This window comes from Schistocerca serialis, chromosome 3 (genome assembly GCF_023864345.2).
Source record: "Schistocerca serialis cubense isolate TAMUIC-IGC-003099 chromosome 3, iqSchSeri2.2, whole genome shotgun sequence".
NCBI classification, from domain to species: domain Eukaryota; kingdom Metazoa; phylum Arthropoda; class Insecta; order Orthoptera; family Acrididae; genus Schistocerca; species Schistocerca serialis.
Window position 1 is genome coordinate 381,302,816 of NC_064640.1, and position 19,421 is coordinate 381,322,236.

Here is a 19,421-nt window from a genome sequence, read left to right on the forward strand (position 1 = left end):
TATCATTCGTGTATGGGGAAGAGCGCGATTGATGTCAGTTTTAAATAACGAATACGTCCTGTCATCCTATTATGGAAGTTAGCTCACTGTATATTTCCTGGCCATTGCATAGTCCTTCCGGAAGTCCCTACTCGCATATGTATGCTAGGTGTAGAGGAGGTGGTTTATCATTATCTTCCTTCGATCTATTAAGCTGCTTTGTATGGACAGCTGCGAATCGCACATGGAATCTGAAGCGTACTGCATCTTGGCTAACAAGAGGGAAGGTCGCTTAAAAGCCGTCAGAAAAGCCCAATATCCACTCTCTGAATGAAGTCCTAGTCCTTATTTTCTCTTTTCCGCAGCAATCATCGTTAGCGGCGAAAGGCCGCCCAGAGGACGACAGAGGGGATGGCGTGGGAGGGGGAAGCGGTGTGGCATGCTGCCTGGTTCACAGAAAGGCTGTCGCCGGTCGCAAATAAAATGCCACCTCCATTCTCAGTCCGTCTGTTTTGGTATGCCTTGTCCGTATTGAACTCTCTGTCGTCAAGTGTCGACAGTGTGCTGCAACGATTACTATCATGTACGTCTGTCTAGGATGACGTAATTGATTAAAATACTTTTAGACTTTAGCTATGAGTAGGAAGTACATTAAGAGTAACCACTACTGCTGCAGTACGAATCCAAGTATTTGACACAGCCGAGGGGGCGACAGTGACGGTAATTTAGAAAACCGCGAAGTTTTACCTTTTGTCGAGAACCATTGTGAGTGGGTGGTATATTAGGAGCAAGTTTTTCGGGAAATGTCAGCGAATGTTTGAAAGCTTTCTCTCGGAATTTCTGAACTTTTATAATTCTTCAGCACGAGGCCCCAAAAATGTTTTCGTGTTTTGGGGGCGCAATCGAAGGGAAAACGAACGGCAAATACTGCAGATCTCACAAGATGAGAAACATGAACTGCATTTACATTTTCATCTATATCTATACTGTGAAGCACGTGGTCTAGGCTACTTTTTATTAAATCACACATTTAGATGTCTTAACATTCTATTCACGGAACACCAGGCGAGGTTGCGAAGTGGTTACTAGACTGGACCTGTATTCGGGAGAATGACGATTCAAATCCGCGTACAGCGATCCCGATTTAGGTTTTCCGTGATTTCCCTAAATCGCTCCAGGGACTTGCCGGGGCGGTTCCTCTGAAAACGCGTGGCCGATTTTCTTGCCCCATTATTGAAAGAAACCGAGATTGTGCTTCGTCTCTAATGACCTCGATGTCGACGAGACATTAAATCCTAATCTTTCTTCCTCCTATTCATGGATACGGCTTACAGAAAATGACTGTGTATACACTTATGTAATAGCTGTTAATTGTCTACTTTTGTCTACATGACCTCTTTGGACTAGATGCGTGGTAGGGAGGAGACATCACTCAGCTGCCCAACGAACAGTTTTATAATTTTTAGTTTTATTTGTTGCTTCCTTTATACTTACTCTCTCTATTATTTATGTATTGGGTAGTGTTTTACATTTTGCGAAGTTTTTACATGCTTTGATCGATTACAAAGTTATGTCTTATAATAATAATAATAATAATAATAATAATAATTCACACATGTTATAAAAATGGATGTACGTAAGTATGAATGTATGAATTTATGCACGTTACACATCTCCTCCTAAACCACTGGACCGATTGTAACCAAACTTGGTACATATATCAGTTACTGCCTGGAAATCACGGGTGTGGGGGTAAGAACCATCTACCTGTCAAAGGAATGGGGTGGGAGAGAAAATGAGTGTAGATCACGATGCGCGAATACCCATACTTCAGTCATGCAATATTTGGGAATGAGAGCACCTAGGCAAAGTGATGAAAGGACAAAAAGTTTATCGCTTACTACATTTTCGCTGTCCATGCAGTAAAACTGAAGCATGAAGCATGGCGTTGTAATTTATTACGTGTTTACTACTGTCTGTATTCGCCACAATTTTGCGGACAGTAGTCACACGTACCACTGAATATACTAGAATATCACTGTACGTCACATTTATGGCGTCAAATGCTGAAATTCGTGAAATCTTACAAGACGTTTTAATTTATTACTTCTTTACCACTGACTCTATTCGCAACAAATTTCGCAGACAGTGTCCTCATATGCCGGTGAAGGTACCAAAAAAGGTATAGACAGGAGAGGAAGAGGACAGAGGGGGAACGTGAAGATAGACAGAGAGAGGGGCAGGAAAAGATGGACAGAGAGTTGAGTGTGGAGGTGGTGAACAGACAAACGAGGTGGAGGAGATGGACAGAGGGAGAGGGAAGGAGGGACAGACTAATAGTGTGGTGTCACCGCCAGACACCACACTTACTAGGTGGTAGCCTTTAAATCGGCCGCGGTCCGTTACTATACGTCGGACCCGCGTGTCATCACTGTCAGTGATTGCAGACCGAGCGCCGCCACACGGCAGGTCTAGAGAGACTTCCTGGCACTAGCCCCAGTTGTACAGCCGACTTTGCTAGCGATGGTTCACTGACAAATTACGCTCTCATTTGCCGAGACGATAGTTAGCATAGCCTTCAGCTACGTCATTTGCTACGAGCTAGCAAGGCGCCATTATCATTTGCTATTTATCTTGTGATGCATGTACCGTCAGACCGATGTTCAACAATTATGGATTAAAGTTAAGTATTCCAGAAACTACGTACTTTTTTTACTAGACTCAACTCCTTTAACTGTTCCAGAACTCACGCCAGCCTGCGTGAGATTAAACGCGTGCCTTTCGGTTATCTCATAGTGGCTTGGCTGTCTTGCCAAGTCACAACAGTTTGACGACGAGGATTTTGCGTTCGTATTGATACAGACTGCTTTACTTGTGTAATGGCTTCGACCCCATCTCCAGATGTACTGTCCCAATTTTATCGCTTACAGAACCAGCAGACGCAGGCCTTACTGGATGTCCTTGGACAGCTCGTCCAGGGTCAACGTGCAATGCACAACGATGCGGCAGCCGCCGCTCCACCGCTCACGCAGCCGCAACACGCAGTTGCACCACCTTTTCGTCCTTTTGATGCGGCACTGGAAAGCTGGACGGAGTGGTCACGCCAATTTGGATTCCATCTCGCCGCCTACAGAATTCAAGGTAACGAGCGGCAGCCTTTCTCATTATCGTGCGTCGGCGTGTCCACGTACCGTGTGATAGTCAAATTGTTTCCCCGACGCGACGTAGCAACTCTGTCCTACGACGAAATTTTTCAGGGCGCGCATGTTCCCCACGCATTGCGTGATGAGGTCGCAAGAACATTGCACGATTTGGAATCACAAGGTGTAATTGAACGTGTGCAGGCTTCTCTCTGGGCCTCACCCTTAGTAATTTTGCCAAAACCTTCCGGAAAATTGAGACTTTGTGTGGACTTCAAGGCAACAGTGAATCCACAACTAGTGATTGCAACTTTTCCTTTACCCCGCCCGGAAGATCTTTTTGACAAACTGTGCCCGGGTAAATATTTTTCGAAGTTGGACCTAGCAGATGCGTACTTGCAAATACCGGTGGACGAAGAATCCCAGCGCGTTTTGGTGGTTAACACGCATCTTGATTTGTATCGATTCAAACGACTGCTATTCGGGTGTGCATCCGCCCCTGCATTGTTTCAGCAATATCTGCAAACAGTTTGTGCGTCGGTCCCTACTGGAGCAAACTATCTGGACGATATTGTGATCTCCGGAAAGACAGAAGAAGAACATTTAGCCAATCTCAGAACATTATTTCAGGTCTCGCGACAAAATGGTCTACGCTTGCGGAAGGACAAATGTGTGTTTTTTGCTCGGGACTTACCCTACCTGGGCCATGTACTCAATGCCCATGGCATACATCCCAGTCCAGAGCGCCTCCGTGCCATACAAGACTTGCCTTCGCCGCAGAATTTGAAGCAGCTACAGAGTGTGCTGGGAAAAATAAATTATTATCATCGATATGTGCGCCACGCCTCTTCCATTTCAGCTCCGCTTCATCGCTTACGCCGTCAAGGTGTTCCGTTCGTCTGGACGACGGAGTGCGAACGCTCCTTTCGCCAGTTGAAATCGGCGTTGCTTTCCATACTTGCCTTACGTCATTCGATCCCCAAAAACCCCTTTTGTTGATGGTGGATGCATCGGATTTCGGGATCGGTGCTGTGCTTGCGCACAAAGATGGATCGCAAGATCGCCCTATTGCCTTTGCGTCCAAATTGCTCTCGTCTGCGCAAAGAAATTATTCACAGATCGAGAAAGAAGCTTTGGCTCTCGTATTTGGTGTTACTAAGTTTCATGATTTCTTGTATGGTCGTCACTTTACCATCATGACAGACCACAAACCTTTGACATCGCTTTTTCATCCGCACAATCCTGTACCTCCACGTACAGCGCAGAAATTCATTCGCTGGTCTATTTTCCTCTCGCAGTACCGCTACGATATCTTGTATTGGTCCACTGTTAAGCACGGAAACGCCGATGCGTTGTCCCGTTTGCCTGTTGCTGAGGATAGAGCATTCGATTCCTCCGAACTTGCTTGCATGTTCATTGATTCGCAAACCGATGACGTGGTCGAATCGTTTCCGATTGATTTTCGTCGTGTAGCTACAGCCACAGCTGCCGACCCTGTCCTTGCTACCGTTCTGCGTTTTGTTGCTACGCAGTGGCCCTTGTCAAAGTCACGGATCGACGATCCGTTGGTTCGCCGATTGTTTGCTCACAAGGAGAGACTTTTTGTACGACGTGGTGTTTTGCTGTTGCGTTCTGATAATGATCAGTCCAGGGTCGTGGTCCCACGTTCGTTACAGTCCTCTGTCTTACGGCTTCTCCACCAAGGACATTAGGGTATAGTGAGAACGGAACAACTTGCTCGTCAGCACTGTACTTGGTTCGGAATCGATGCTGCGATTACGAATATGTGCTCTTCTTGCATGGCGTGTGCCGAACAACAATCCGCACCACCGTGGAAATTCTTTGCATGGCCGAAAGCCACTAGCCCTTGGCAACGCTTACACATCGATTTTGCTGGTCCATTCTGGAATGCTCGATGGTTGGTTGTTGTCGATTCATTCAGTAATTTCCCTTTTGTTGTCCGGATGTCTTCCACGACGTCATCTGCCACCATCCAAGCGTTATCCGCTATCTTTTGCATTGAAGGTCTTCCACAGACTATTGTTTCCGACAATGGCCCACAATTCATGTCCGCAGAATTTCAGTCATTCTGCAAGGCCAATGGTATTCAACATCTGACGTCCGCGCCGTTTTCGCCACAATCAAACGGTGCCGCTGAACGATTGGTCAGGTCTTTCAAGTAACAGATGTTGAAGTTGAAGGAGTCTCATTCTCGGGAGGACGCGTTATTGCTCTTTTTGTCCACGTATCGCTCTCAGCCCCGAGATGGTCGCTCGCCGGCTGAGTTGTGGCACGGGCGCCCTCATCGCACCTTGCTGTCTTCGCTACATCCGCCACATCAGGTTCCTGTGCAGCGGCAGACACCTGCTTTTGCCCCAGGCGACTTTGTATACTATCGCAACTATCGAGGTTCACGGCGTTGGCTCGCAGGGCGCATTCTTCGCTGCCTCGGCCGCGCTATGTATCTGGTTTTGGGGGCCTCTGGTGAGGTGCGTCGGCATCTCAATCAGCTGCGCCTCTGTCGTCGCACGGGATCTGCCGCTCCCCGTCTGCTTTCAGCGACGGTGCCGTCCGGTCAGCGCCCTGGGGACCCATCTACTGGCTCGCCTCAGCCCCAGGTGTTACCGACGATGCCTTCCATTTTGCCCCATGGCGACGCGCCGCTGCCGCCGCCGCCACCGCCGCCTGTTCTCCCGGCGGCGACGCCCGCAGTGGACGCGTCGCTGCAGCCGCCGGCGCCTCCCTGGGTCACGCGCCGCCGATCGCTTCCCGTGATCCGTTGTCCTCCGCCATGGACTTCTTGCCCGCTCCGGACCATATGTCGTCTTCGCCCGTCGGGTGCCCCAACCTGATGGAGGTCGACCCTTCGGCCCCTCCTGTCTCTCTGCGGGCGCATACACCGCATGTTGGCGTGCACCCTGGACTAGGTTTTCAGGCGTTCCCTAGCTCCCCTCGGACCGAATGGCAGGGTGCGGGTGGCACAGCCTCGCCTGTTGTTAGGCTCCCCACCTCGTCGCATACGTCAACATGGGGTCCTCCCCACGGCGGGCGGAAGCCTTATGCCACAACCGTCCGCCGATTTGCGGGGGAGGAATGTGGTGTCACCGCCAGACACCACACTTGCTAGGAGGTAGCCTTTAAATCGGCCGCGGTCCGTTAGTATACGTCGGACCCGCGTGTCGCCACTATCAGTGATTGCAGACCGAGCGCCGCCACACGGAAGGTCTAGAGATACTTACTAGCACTCGCCCCAGTTGTACAGCCGACTTTGCTAGCGATGGTTCACTGACAACTTACGCTCTCATTTGCCGAGACGATAGTTAGCATAGCCTTCAGCTACGTCATTTGCTACGAGCTAGCAAGGCGCCATTATCATTTGCTATTTATCTTGTGATGCATGTACCGTCAGACCGATGTTCACCAATTATGGATTAAAGTTAAGTATTCCAGAAGCTACGTACTTTTTTTACGAGACTCAACTCCTTTAACTGTTCCAGACCTCACGCCAGCCTGCGTGAGCTTAAACGCGTGCCTTTCGGCTATCTCATAGTGGCTTGGCTGTCTTGCCAAGTCACAACAAATAGTAGACTGGAATAAATACATACCCTGACAACGTTGGGTACTCAGCTAGCAATAATAATAATAATAATAATAATGATAATAATAATAAAACCTGTAATCATTGATACATGTTCAATTACCCGAAAGTTCCTAAATGCAATGTAACATATACCGTACAGTTAAAAGGAAGTCACACTTGATCAGGGTCCGCGTCACTTACCGTTTTTAACCAGACATAACGTCTGAGAAAGGAAAGAAATAATAATAATAATGATGATAGTGATAATACCTGTCAATACCAGTATCATCTGTCCGTCTTCGGTAGCTGAGTGGTCAGCGCGACGTAATGTCAATCTAACCGGCCAGGGTTCGATTCCCGGCTAGGTAGGAAATTTTCTCCGCTCAGGGCCTGGGTGTTGTGTCGTCCTAATCATTATCATTTCATACCCATCGACGCGCAAGTCGCCGAAGTGGCGTCAAATCGAAAGACTTGTATCTGGCGAACGGTCTACCCGACGGGAGGCCCTCGTCACACGACATTATTATTATTACCAATATCATCTAAGAGACCATATACATTTGTATTGGCCAAAGGAGTTAAATGGAAGTTTAATAAGAAAAGTGAAAGAGTGAGTATTGGACAGTCGATAACCGATAGTAAGAGCCATACCAAACTAGAGTCCACTTATAAAAAAGTGTTACTGTATTTATAAATAAATGTGAAAATACTCTGGAACGGAATCGAAGCATGATGCAGTTCTCTCTCTGCGGTGTAATAAGTTTTAAGTTTTTATTGCTATTTTCTCAGTTTGGAAACCGTCTCTGAAAAAACATCGGGACTGCATAAGGCACGATGTTACACGTCATGTGTTATGCACCTTCCTTCGAGGTGCGTCTACTCGTCTCCGTCGGCCAGATGGAACTGGAAACAGCGCCGACGTGGTGTTGATGTGATGCTGCGGGTTCTGCCTCGTGTGTCGCTGTGATCGTGGTTGCACACGTACATTACGTAACTCAACACTTGCATCAACATCTTCCACGATGCTAGATGCACTCAATAGCACTTCATTGCCAAGCAGGTATTTTGCTGACTGTCACCATTCACGGGTCATCGATCCATCTTCGGCTTTCATTGTGGATAAAATGTTAGACTTTTTATTTTCTCTGTCAGTATTTTATAGTTTTACTCCACACATCTGTCTTTAGCTGGTTTCTCAGGTAGTTTTCCCGTTGCCCCCGTCTGCGAAGATTCAGCAGTTCATGGTATTGGGAATTAAGGTTTCTGTAATGTGCCATTCAAGGTGACTTGATGGCTGGGGACCTCTTGATAATTCTTCTAGCTCGCCTTGTACGTCGTCTAAAGTCCGTCAAGTCGGGTGACACGGCATCTTCTTTAATGACGTGATAGTAGTTTTAGGGATATGTACGAGTTGTGCGTTTTGTATTTGTTCTTATACTGCTTGAGCCTTTGGATCTACACTACCTGATATTATATTGACGCTGGGTACTATTCCAAGTACCTTCTTCCAGTTTTCTTTTTCGAATCCATCTGCCATAGTAAGGTTTTGATCGATATTATTTCAATCGTTAAATGTTAATGTAATTATATTTTGATCACTGCTGGTCAATGCAGAATGTACTGTACAATCGAAAATTTTATTTACAGGTCTTCTGTTTGTTAGTGTAATGTTTACGTTTGTAGCTACGCTGAGTCTCTTGTGCTATATCTCAGATCGTCCGGGAAAATTGCCAAAAATGGGTCAGGTTCTTGAATGATGTCTAAAACCTTCTGGCGTCATCCGCTTCCTTGATTTTTTTTAAAGTACAAAAGTCTGGTAAAATCGATATTGTGTGTTTTGTTGATTTTTTTGGATATTTGTGGATGTCACTGTCAATTTTATTCCTTTCAAACTACTATCGTTAGAAATAATGATCATAATCTTGACTACAGAGCTCCAATTGATGACGCAAAGCATCTCTCATATGTTGTTCACCAAATGATCTAGTTTAGAATCGCAGATACGAGGGGCACTGAAATGAAAACCAAGCACTCTCCACAAGGGGACCACGGGACGGCTACACTTCAAAGCAATCACCACACGCGTGAAGACATTTATCGCACCGGGAGACTACACGATCAAACCCTGTTTCGTAGAACGCGGTCAGCCGCTGACGGATCCACAACCGCACCCACTGCTGCACTTCCTCGTCCGACTGAAACCGACGTCCACGCATGTCTTTCTTCAGGTCGTCAAAGATTTGAAAATCATACAGTGAAAGATCCGGGCTGTACGGAGGATGCTGTAGTGTTTCCCAACCAAATCACCGAAGAGTAGCCTTCGTCTGATTGGCAGTGTGGAGGCGGGCGTTATCGTACAACGGGATGATTCTGTCCGACAGTATTCCTGATCGTTTTGACATTACGGCGCATCGCAGCTTCTGCAGAGTGTCTTCATAGCGCTGAGCACTGAATGTGGTTCCACGCTCGAGAGCTTGACGAGCATAAGAAGTATAACTGACGGCGTTTGGTGCGTTTGGTGATTGTTCGGTTTTCATTTGACTGTTCCTTATATTTTAGTGTAAATTGTCGTAATGCACTATCTGAGCTTGATACTCCACCTCTTTGATGTTCGCCGCCACAAATAGAAATCGAAGGAAGTCATATTTTCTTGACGACCGCTTAATATGACAGTTCCACCTCTAAGGCAAATGACAACTTATTAATCAGCGGATTACACGTCTTTCGTCAGGAGAATATCCTCCGTATATGAACCAAATTTTTTTGTAGTGCTAAAAATGGCACATCGTCCGGAATATCTAGTAGAGGAGATTGTAGGAAAGGAAGAAAATAAATACCACACTTTCACGCAAGTATCTCCACTGGTTTAAGTAGCTGTTATAAAATGCTGGTCTAAAGATTTATTCGATATATCTGCTCGAAACAGTCCTGAAATGCAGGAGTATTTCCACTTGGTCAAATCTTGGTATCACACGTTTTAAAAAGTAGCATTCTATGTGAAAGATGTTTCGTGATTTACCAATACATTCTGTTAAAACGAAGAATTGGTTGTGGATTATTGTTACTATGAAACTCTCGAATCTTCAATATCGTTACAAGTGTGATAAACAGTAACGCAATGTTCGATGAGCGCTCCAGACAAATATAGTTACTCACCTTTCTAAGCTTCTTGCAGTTGCACTTAGGTTCCGCTTCAGTTGCCAATATATATCTCCTTCTGCTACAGCTGCATAGGGTCGCAGTTCGTTCACGTGACTACCCTGTGTCGCGAAGTCTATAGGGTACAGCAACGGACATTCTCCTTTTATGAATAACTTTTACTATTTGACAATATTGCATCCCCGCCCAGTTCGATCGGTATTCCACTACTCGAATGGCTGGATGGACATCAGCTGAAGCGACTCCTTTGTAAGCTGCACAACGGCACTGTTACGACTGTCGAGAGTTACAATGAATTTCTATCCGGTTTCGTGTGTGTGATCATCGGACCACGATTTCAGAATGCTGATGGACATGTGTCCTATCTCATAAATTCACGATCTATTCCTCAGCGTCCCCTCCTGGTACTGATGTTCAATGTTTTTTTTTTTTTTTTTTTTTTTTTTTTTTGGAGGGGAGGGAGTGCTTTCAGGAATCGCGAAAGTGTGTGAACTTCTAGAATGACTTAAATGAGATGGTGAAAGGAATACTTTTACGGCAGGCTAGATATCTTGGTTCCTGCCATTTATTCCGGACTGGTGTACATATGGCCTTGCACAAATGCTCTGAAAACTCGTTAGCCAGCTTCATGCTAGGTACCCTAGGATGATGCTTGACATAATACCTCGCAAATGTGTAAAGATGGAAAACTGAAAAACTCTGTCAGCACTAGGGTCTGTAATTCCTGAGCAAGTAAAAGAGAGAGAGTGAAGTCTGCAAGCATCCTCACATGACCAATAGAGAACTTATTTGATTGGTTGATTTATTCGATATATCTTCTTGAAACAGTCCTCCTGAAATGTATTTTGTTGTTATTTGAATTACATATGTACTTTATCTTTTATTTTATATAGTGTGTGTACTGTGGGTGCCAACCGAGGATCAGCCACATGTCTAAATTAGTACACCATGTCATCTGCAAACATAAGGGCTGTTAGGATATCATCTGGATTGAATTTTTGTTAATAATCGAACCTTTCAAATACAGAGGGGTCCAAAAAAATTTATCGACTGTTTAAAAGTCCATAACTGCAAACTAATTGACGGAGGTGTCTCATCTTTGGTGGTGTAATAGTTTGTAGTTCCGGCAATCGCCACAGAAGCGTTGTATTGTGTTGTTTTTGTTTTGTCAGATGGCAGTGTTCTGTTCTTAGTTGCACGCCGTTACTCGAGTAAACATGGCTGGCGCAAGTCTTACATTCGATGAGCTTCAGAAGCTTCAGACATCCATTTTACCTGCCATCCGAGACTTGTATGGAGACGGAAGAGTTTGCATTCAGCAAAATGGTGCCCCAAAACAGTACCAAAATCGTCTTAGGGCGTATCTCGACGAAAATCTACCAGGAAGATGGATAGGCCGTAGAGGTGCTGTGGAGTATCCACCACGTTCCCCAGACCTAACTCCTCTGGACTCTTACCTGTGGGGAACACTGAAGGACGTCGTTTATCGAAAAAGCCATGCACATTGGATGACCTTTGAGAATCCATCGTACATTCATGTGAAAATATCCAACTGAACACGTTGCAGCCAGAAGTAGTTCGTGCTGCAGTTCGGCGGCATCGTTTGAGTGTTGATGTTGATGGTGACCATTTCGAACACCTACAGTGATATCTTTAAGTTGGACTTTAAGCTACACTTTCACCAAAAATGAGACAATTCCGTCAATTAGTTTGCAAGTTATGCACTTTTAAACAGTGGATACATTTTTTTGGACCCCTCTGTATATATTCTCGTGCTGCCTAGGCACAGAGCTACGAGTGTTAACAAATAGACCTTACAAAGCAACCTGAAAGATACTACGGTTGTGTTTAGCGCCTAAGAATCATAACGTTTAACTAAAAAGAATATATGGCTGGATGTACACATCACATTTACTTCTGAACGTGACATAAGTCGCACGGGATTGGCAGGGGGGGGGGGGGGGTGTCAGAAGGTAAGTGAGATGGTTGCTGATCAAAGAAAGTGTAGGTTGGAGTCTCCATTTAGGATGGGGTGACGTGGGTAGAGTAGCTACTAGTAGGAAGAAAGTGTAGACATCATCTACATCTGTACTACGCAGACCACAGAGCAGTGCATGGCAGAGGGTGCTTCTCGTACCAGTTATGAGGGCTTCTTACCGTCACATTCGCGTACAGAACTCGTGAAGAATGGTAGCTTAAAAGCTTCTGTGAGCGCTGTAGTCAGACTACTCTTGTATTCGCTATTCCAACGGAAACAGTGCGTACGGTTTTGTACAAGGCTTTGCAAAACTTAGGAACGAAACTTACTTCCGCATGATTTGTCACTGCCAAGTGACATATCCTGATTAAACTTGGTCCAAACATAGGAAGACGTTCTGGAGTATAGTACAGAACGTAACCGAAAGAAATAGCCAATGAGACGAACCCAAGTGGCACGATTTTGAAAGGTAATAATAACGAGAGCATGATGAAAAGTAATGACTCCTAATTTTTATGTGAAAACTCTTAAAGCTTTTTAAATAAAACGAACGTCATTGACATTCTATATCTTTATTCTTCGTGTCTATATATTTGCAGTCCTCAGCCCTTACAGGGCTCCGAATTGTAGCGTGTTACACGGCTGTAAGTAATGTAACTTCTTTGGTGCGTGAGAAACAGCCCGTGCTGTAATAGAATTTAGAATTAGAAGGGTTCCTTCACACATGGAACACCGTCTCCTTGAGCATGACAATGCCAGACAATACATGAGCGCTGCGACGTCTGCAGCAATCGAACTCCTTGGGTTCCCTTATCGTTCTTACTCCATACAGTCCCGACTTGGTCCCACCTGATTTTCGTGTGTTTCCAAAACTTATCTTCGAGGACTTCACTTTGATATTGATGAAGCGGTGCAAGCAGAGGTAAGGTTGTGGCTCCGTCAACGAAGTGACGGTGTCAACAAACTGGTCTCTAGTTGGAAGAAATGTGTTCGTCCGCAGGATGACTACGTTGAGAAATAAATATGTAGACCTGGAGAATAACGATGTAAAATGTTAATAAACGCTCATATTGGAATTTTGAGCTTATTTCCCGTGCTTCCAGAAAATAATAATCTGTTAAGGATGGGTACACTTTTTTGCAAGTACATTACGAAAACATTCTTTCACCACAGTTACGGCATCCTGTGTGAGCTTTTTCTTTCATTTTTCTGAAGTACATACATACAGGTTATGCTTGGGTTAGGAAACATGTTTCATTGTATTTTGTTGTTATTTGAATTACATATGTACTTTATCTTTTATATGTATGTGTACTGTGGGTGCCAACCGAAGATCAGCCACATGTATAAATTAGTACACCATGTCATCTGCAAACATAAAGGCTGTTAGGATATCATCTGAATTTAATTTTTGTTAATAATCGGGCTTTTAAAATATATATTCCGGTAAAAATCGTGGCATATGCCAGTTTTTGACTTTACCATTGCAACGTTTGGTTTGTCCTGAGCTGTGGCTGATTTGTATATGGCTACCGAAGGTGTTTTTGTTGTTTTTGTGAGTGGCCTGACGACATCGGTAAAAATTGTTGTAAAGCTTTGGTTTGGATATCTGTTCGGTGCGGTTCATTATCCATGGATTATGTTTCGTGTTTTGACACTGTTTACTCACGTTTTCTCCAGTTCATTTGTGAATACTGCGTCTTGTTAGGTTGCTTTGGCTTTGACGAGCGTTTCGCTGCACAAATTTACATTTCTGATGCGCTCTCGACTGTCGTTTGTTTCACTGTCTTGTTTTGGTTTGAAATTCACGAATTTTGATTTTGTTCCGTTTGTTTTCTTTCCGATGTATATTGAATCACAGTCTTTGCAGATGAGCTGGTATATACCAGCTTTGTTGAATTTATCTATGGCGGAGTTGGCAATTTTAAATCTTTTCTGCAGTGTTTTGTTTGTTTTATGCACCTCATAATGTTTCCTGTTCTGTGTGTTATTTTTTGCCCAATGTCATGGTGTGCCATATTTTCTTTTTGTTTGTGCTTTCTTCATCTTGTGTACTTAGTGTGTTCGCTGTCGTGTAGTTATTATTGGTGTGTTGCACAGTGATACTGTTGTGTGTGTCAGTGTACTGGCGGAAGTAGTTTTCTGTATACTGAGAAATAGTGTTTGTGGTTCTTGTTTTCTATTGTGACGTCTAAGAAATTTATTTTTTGTCTGTTTCAGTTTCAAGGGTGAAGTGTATGTTTGGGTGAGGAGTATTGAACGTCTCTGTGTAACTGTAGCATCCGGTGACATGTTTCATCTGGGAAGGAAATTATGTCATCAACGTAATGGTACCAATATATTACTTTGTACTGTTTTGGTTCTATTATTTCATCAGAAATTTTGTTTTCAAGGTGATTAAGGAACATACTGACCAACAGGTCACCTATGGGTGCTCCCGTGGTGAGTCCTTTCTGTTGGATGTAGAATTCATCTTTAAATTTGAAATAATTTTTTCCTGTGGTTACTTCCAAAATGGTTGAGAATTGTTGTGTCTGTGTTCGTGGGCTAAAGTTTGTCTGTCTTAGTTTTCTTTCAGTTATTCTACTGGTAGGTGTGTATACATTGCTGTGATGTCAAATGAGTTTAGAGTAGTTGTGTTGGGTACATTCATATCTTTGATTTTGCCGATTAGATCATATATGTTTTCTACGCTTCAGTTGTTTGTATAAGTGGAATGTTTCTGTAGAAAACCGTGCATATGTCTGGCTAAATGAGATGCTGGTGCGGTTGTGAAATCTATCACAGGTCATACCTTTGATAAACTACTGAGTGCGGGCGCCCTGGAGTTCTTTTGAGTTGTTCTTTTTATTTGGCTTTGTGAGAGGGTAGATTTGATGTTTTTTAGTAATTTTCGTCTGTCTTGTAGTGAACTCAATTTTTTTTTCTTGTGACATCAGGTACCATGAAAATTACCAATCAGGTCGCCCCACGTTGGGCCCCAAAAATGTAGTGAACTGTGAATTCTCTTTGGAACGAGCAGATAACTGATGAGATTGGCCCACGTTATGAGCCAACAATAAATTGATATCAATAATTAGATAGAATCGGACACAAATGGTACGAAATTAAGGAGTTCATTTATGTATGTAAAAGATTGCTTATATGATCAAAACATGAAAGAAATGTATTTATTTTCGTGCTGTTTAGACAAAACAGAACAAAATTATAAATCTCAGGGCCGATTTGACTAGGCGTGTACACGACTCAGTTATTAAGGGGAAGGAGGAGGAACGGATCGTTTCATCATTCTTCGTTATCGTTCGTCGTATACCGCTGTAGCCGCGCGGGATTAACCATGCGGTCTTGGGCGCTGCAATCATGGACTGTGCGGCTGGTCCCGGCGGAGGTTCGAGTCCACCCTCGGGCATGTGTGTGTGTGTTTGTCCTTAGGATAATTTAGGTTAAGTAGTGTGTAAGCTTAGGGACTGATGACCTTAGCAGTCAAGTCCCATAAGATTTCACACACATTTGAACATTTATACTGCTGTCGGCGGCAGGCGCTCTGTCGGTACGGCGCTTCGCCTCGGAGCTGTGCAGCGCGAGTCGGCTGTCATCAGCAACCTCGGCTTTTCGGCGGGGCCCAGATATGATCTCCACGTTGTCTGCCCAATGTCGGTTGCTTAACCGAAGCTGTGTTACGACGGTGTCAGAAGGCGGATGTTGGCGACGAGTGGAAGAGCGCCCATGGCCTCTCGCTTCCGCGGTGTCTCCACGACTCCCTTTTAGAAAATGGTTCAAATGGCTCTGAGCACTATGGGACTTAATTTCTGAGGTCATCAGTCCCCTAGAACTTAGAACTACCTAAACCTAACTAACCTAAGGACATCACACACATCCATGTCTTGACAGGACTCGAACCTGCGACCGTAGCAGGCGCGCGGTTCCGGACTGGAGAGCCTAGAATCGCTCGGTCACAGCATCCGGCTCCCTTCTAGCTTCTCCTCCATGTCTCAGCTCACCTCCTCTTCAAAATATTCTTCCTTTCAGCGTTGTAATTGGCGGACGAAATTTTCAATGCAGCCCAATGACAGATCGTCGTTTCTCAGCCACGCCTCTCCATGCGGGGTGGATATTTCCTGGCGTGTGGCTGGTGAATCGGCATCTTTCTCACGATTTCACATTCTTAAGACATTTTCCTGCATTCCGTGGCTGGTGGGAGAGCAGCTACACAACATTTCTTTACAACCGCTCTCCGTGCATGAGCCCTAGACAGACTCACGTTTGGGCTCCGTCTCAAAATCCGTCAGCGCCCCTAATTTATAAGGAATGTCCTCCCGTCGAGAGAAACGTCTTCTTAAGAACGCCGACTTCTTTCGCACGCCTCCCTGCGCCAATTTCCCGCGCTTTGTATACACTCCTCGCTGTGCTCGTGGGGTGCTGGAAATGGCGGAACATTCCCGCTTTGTAAGGCAGGTAATATGACTGCCACCAGGCCAGAAGAACTCGGATGCTTTCGTGCTTATATTCTTGGCGCACCGTCCTATTGGCTGCAGGTGTCCATCAGCTCTCGGCACGCTTCTCGTAGTCAGACGGGCCCTTTGCAACGTCTCCCTCCTTGAGAAAGGCGAGGGCGTCCGCTCGGCTTCCCACTGTGTTCCTGCAGAATGACTGTAGTGTCCTCTCCTAGGGGTCTCACCCCATGGGGTCCGGCTTCGTCCTTCTCCTTGGCTGCTCGCGGCGCGTTGGCGAAAGTGGCTGCAGTCGGATGTATTACAGTCTCTTTGGAATATTTGGATGGGATCACTTTTTAATATCTTTATTTTGTCCTCTGTTATGAACTTTAGTGCATTGTGTGACTTCAGTCTTTTGTATATGTCTTTGACTGTTTTCTCATTTGTGGCTACTGTATACTGATGCTACTTTTGTTCATTCTGGTAATCTGTGTAATTTCTTCTGGTGTAACTTCTGTGGTTAGCCCCGGACTGACATATCCTGTGTCTATCTTTCTTCCTGCTTTATTACATATTTACTTTCTATTATGACGCCGGCCGAAGTGGCCGTGCGGTTAAAGGCGCTGTAGTCTGGAACCGCAAGACCGCTACGGTCGCAGGTTCGAATCCTGCCTCGGGCATGGATGTTTGTGATGTCCTTAGGTTAGTTAGGTTTAACTAGTTCTAAGTTCTAGGGGACTAATGACCTCAGCAATTGAGTCCCATAGTGCTCAGAGCCATTTGAACCATTCTATTATGACGTTTTCTATTGTTCTTTGTGTGACATGTGTGTTTATATTGTGTTTGGGTTCCTTTGGAAGTAGTTCTTCTTTGTGTGTTGAGCAATTTATTTGTGTTATGCGATTTGATGTTTTCCCAGCGTATTTCTAACTTGTAAGTTATAAGGTCCAGAGATATAACACTAGCAACAAAGATCCGTATTGTGAGGGCTATGGTATTTCCGGTTGTGATGTATGGATGTGAGACCTGGACCGTTAGAAAGGCTGAACGGCGAAGAATTGACTCCTTCGAATTGTGGTGTTGGAGGAAACTTCTTAGAGTTCCATGGACTGCAAAGAGAACCAACAGATCAATATTGGATCAAATAAAACCAGATTTCTCCCTGGAAGGTCTAATGTTAAAACAAAAGCTGACCTACTCTGGACACGTAATGCGAAGGCATGCCTCGCTGGAAAAAAACATTAATTCTGGGGAAGATTGAAGGAACTAGAAGAAGAGGAGGTCAGAGGATGAGATGGATCGATGGCATCATAGAAGCAATGTGTTCCAACCTGGAAGGTCTACGGGAGAAAGTGCAAGACAGGAAAAAGTGGCGTGATTTGGTTCATGGGGTCACGAAGAGTCGGAACCGACTAAACGAATAGAGAGAGAGAGAGAATTCTTTGGTGTCCGGCTGCGTCACGTCATAAACACTCCAAGATATTTCGGCAAACAAACTTGTTGCCATCTTCAAGCTGTCACTGATGACTGCTGCTCTGCTCTCGCTACCATTCTGTATAAGCTGGCCATTGGCTCTGTTCCTTTTGAGATCTGGCAGTAGCCATGGTGGATGGTGAGTGTCGGGGAGGGGGGGGGGGGGGCGGGAGGGGTAGTCGCACCCGGCTCCAAACTATGCTCTCCAGAGTCTGCGCTATGGTGGCCTGTTTACATACTATGGTCGACTATGGCTGATTTGGTGGTCTGGCGTGATTCAATGTCGCATCATTGTTCACGGCATCTCGCTTCTTCCATGTGCACAGTTTCCCTGGTGTATGCTTTGCTGTACTGGCAACTGGTCTGGTAGACTCCTGGCTTGCATAGGCCTAAATCATCCTTCACTGAGCCTAGTAGTGCCTATGTTATAGGCGTTGGTCGAAATTACGGTTAACATTATGTCGCTCCAAGGTCCTGCTGATTTTTCTGGAAGTGTTACCAACAAACGGGATGCACACTAGAGATTTGTGCTCTTCTTTTTCTTCCTGCTGTTCTCTGGATAGAGCCTGTCTAAACGCATGCCTTACGTGTTTGCTGCTATACCCATTTCTCCAGAACGTCGTCCCTAGGTGCTTCAGCTTAGATGTAAGGTTGTCTTGGTTCCAGATGGACAGTGCCGAGTGAACAAGTGTGCATAAAACGCCTTCTGTCTAGGAGATGTGGTGCCGAAGTTCGAGGCCGAGATGCTGCTATCGCCCCTCCCCACCCCACCACACCCCACCACCAAAATCCACTGCGGCGGCCGCATGGAGAGCAGTAGGTGAGGAGTGGTGGTAGTGGGGGCGGTGGGGGTACGGCCAGCGTAGTATATAGGACGCCGACAGCAGAAGGTGGCATGTCTGTTTGCCGAAATATCATAGAGTAATTACGATGTGACCGGCCGGATACCCAAGAATTCTACAAATACAGTTATCTCAAATTAGCAACTCTTTCATAGAATGTATGTCTTGTGTGCTGGTGTCTGTTATTCCTATTGCGCGGGTTTGTGCTTAACAGTTTCTTTAGTTTCTGGTCTTGCTTCTCGATCTTCTTTTTTACTGCTGTTTTGATGTGAGATTTCACTGCCCAGTAATGCCATAAAGTACTGCAAATTGCTTAATATGATTGCTTAGCTGTAGGTATGTATAGTATAATGTGGTCTTGAGCAGCTGCATCTTTGAATACAGTTCTTGGACTTGCTGTCTAGGCCATGGAGATTCTGCTTTTCTTTTCGCATATTGTCTAGCAACTGACATGTTGTTTACATTAGCCTTGGCATAGTTGGGAATAACATTTTTAGATAAAAATATTTTGTTAGACCTCATATTAAGCAGAATTTGCTCATTGAAGTCTACATATGAGCATCAATCGCAAAAAATATGAAGATGAATGTTACGAATTGTGGTGTCACCGCCAGACACCACACTTGCTAGGTGGTAGATTAAATCGGCCGCGGTCCATTTAGTACATGTCGGACCCGCATGTCGCCACTGTGTGATCGCAGACCTAGCGCCACCACAAGGCAGGTCTCGTGATACGAACAAGCACTCGCCCCAGTTGTACGGACGACCTAGCTAGCGACTAGATGTACGAAGCCTTTCTCTCTCATTAGCCGAGAGACAGAATAGCCTTCAGCTAAG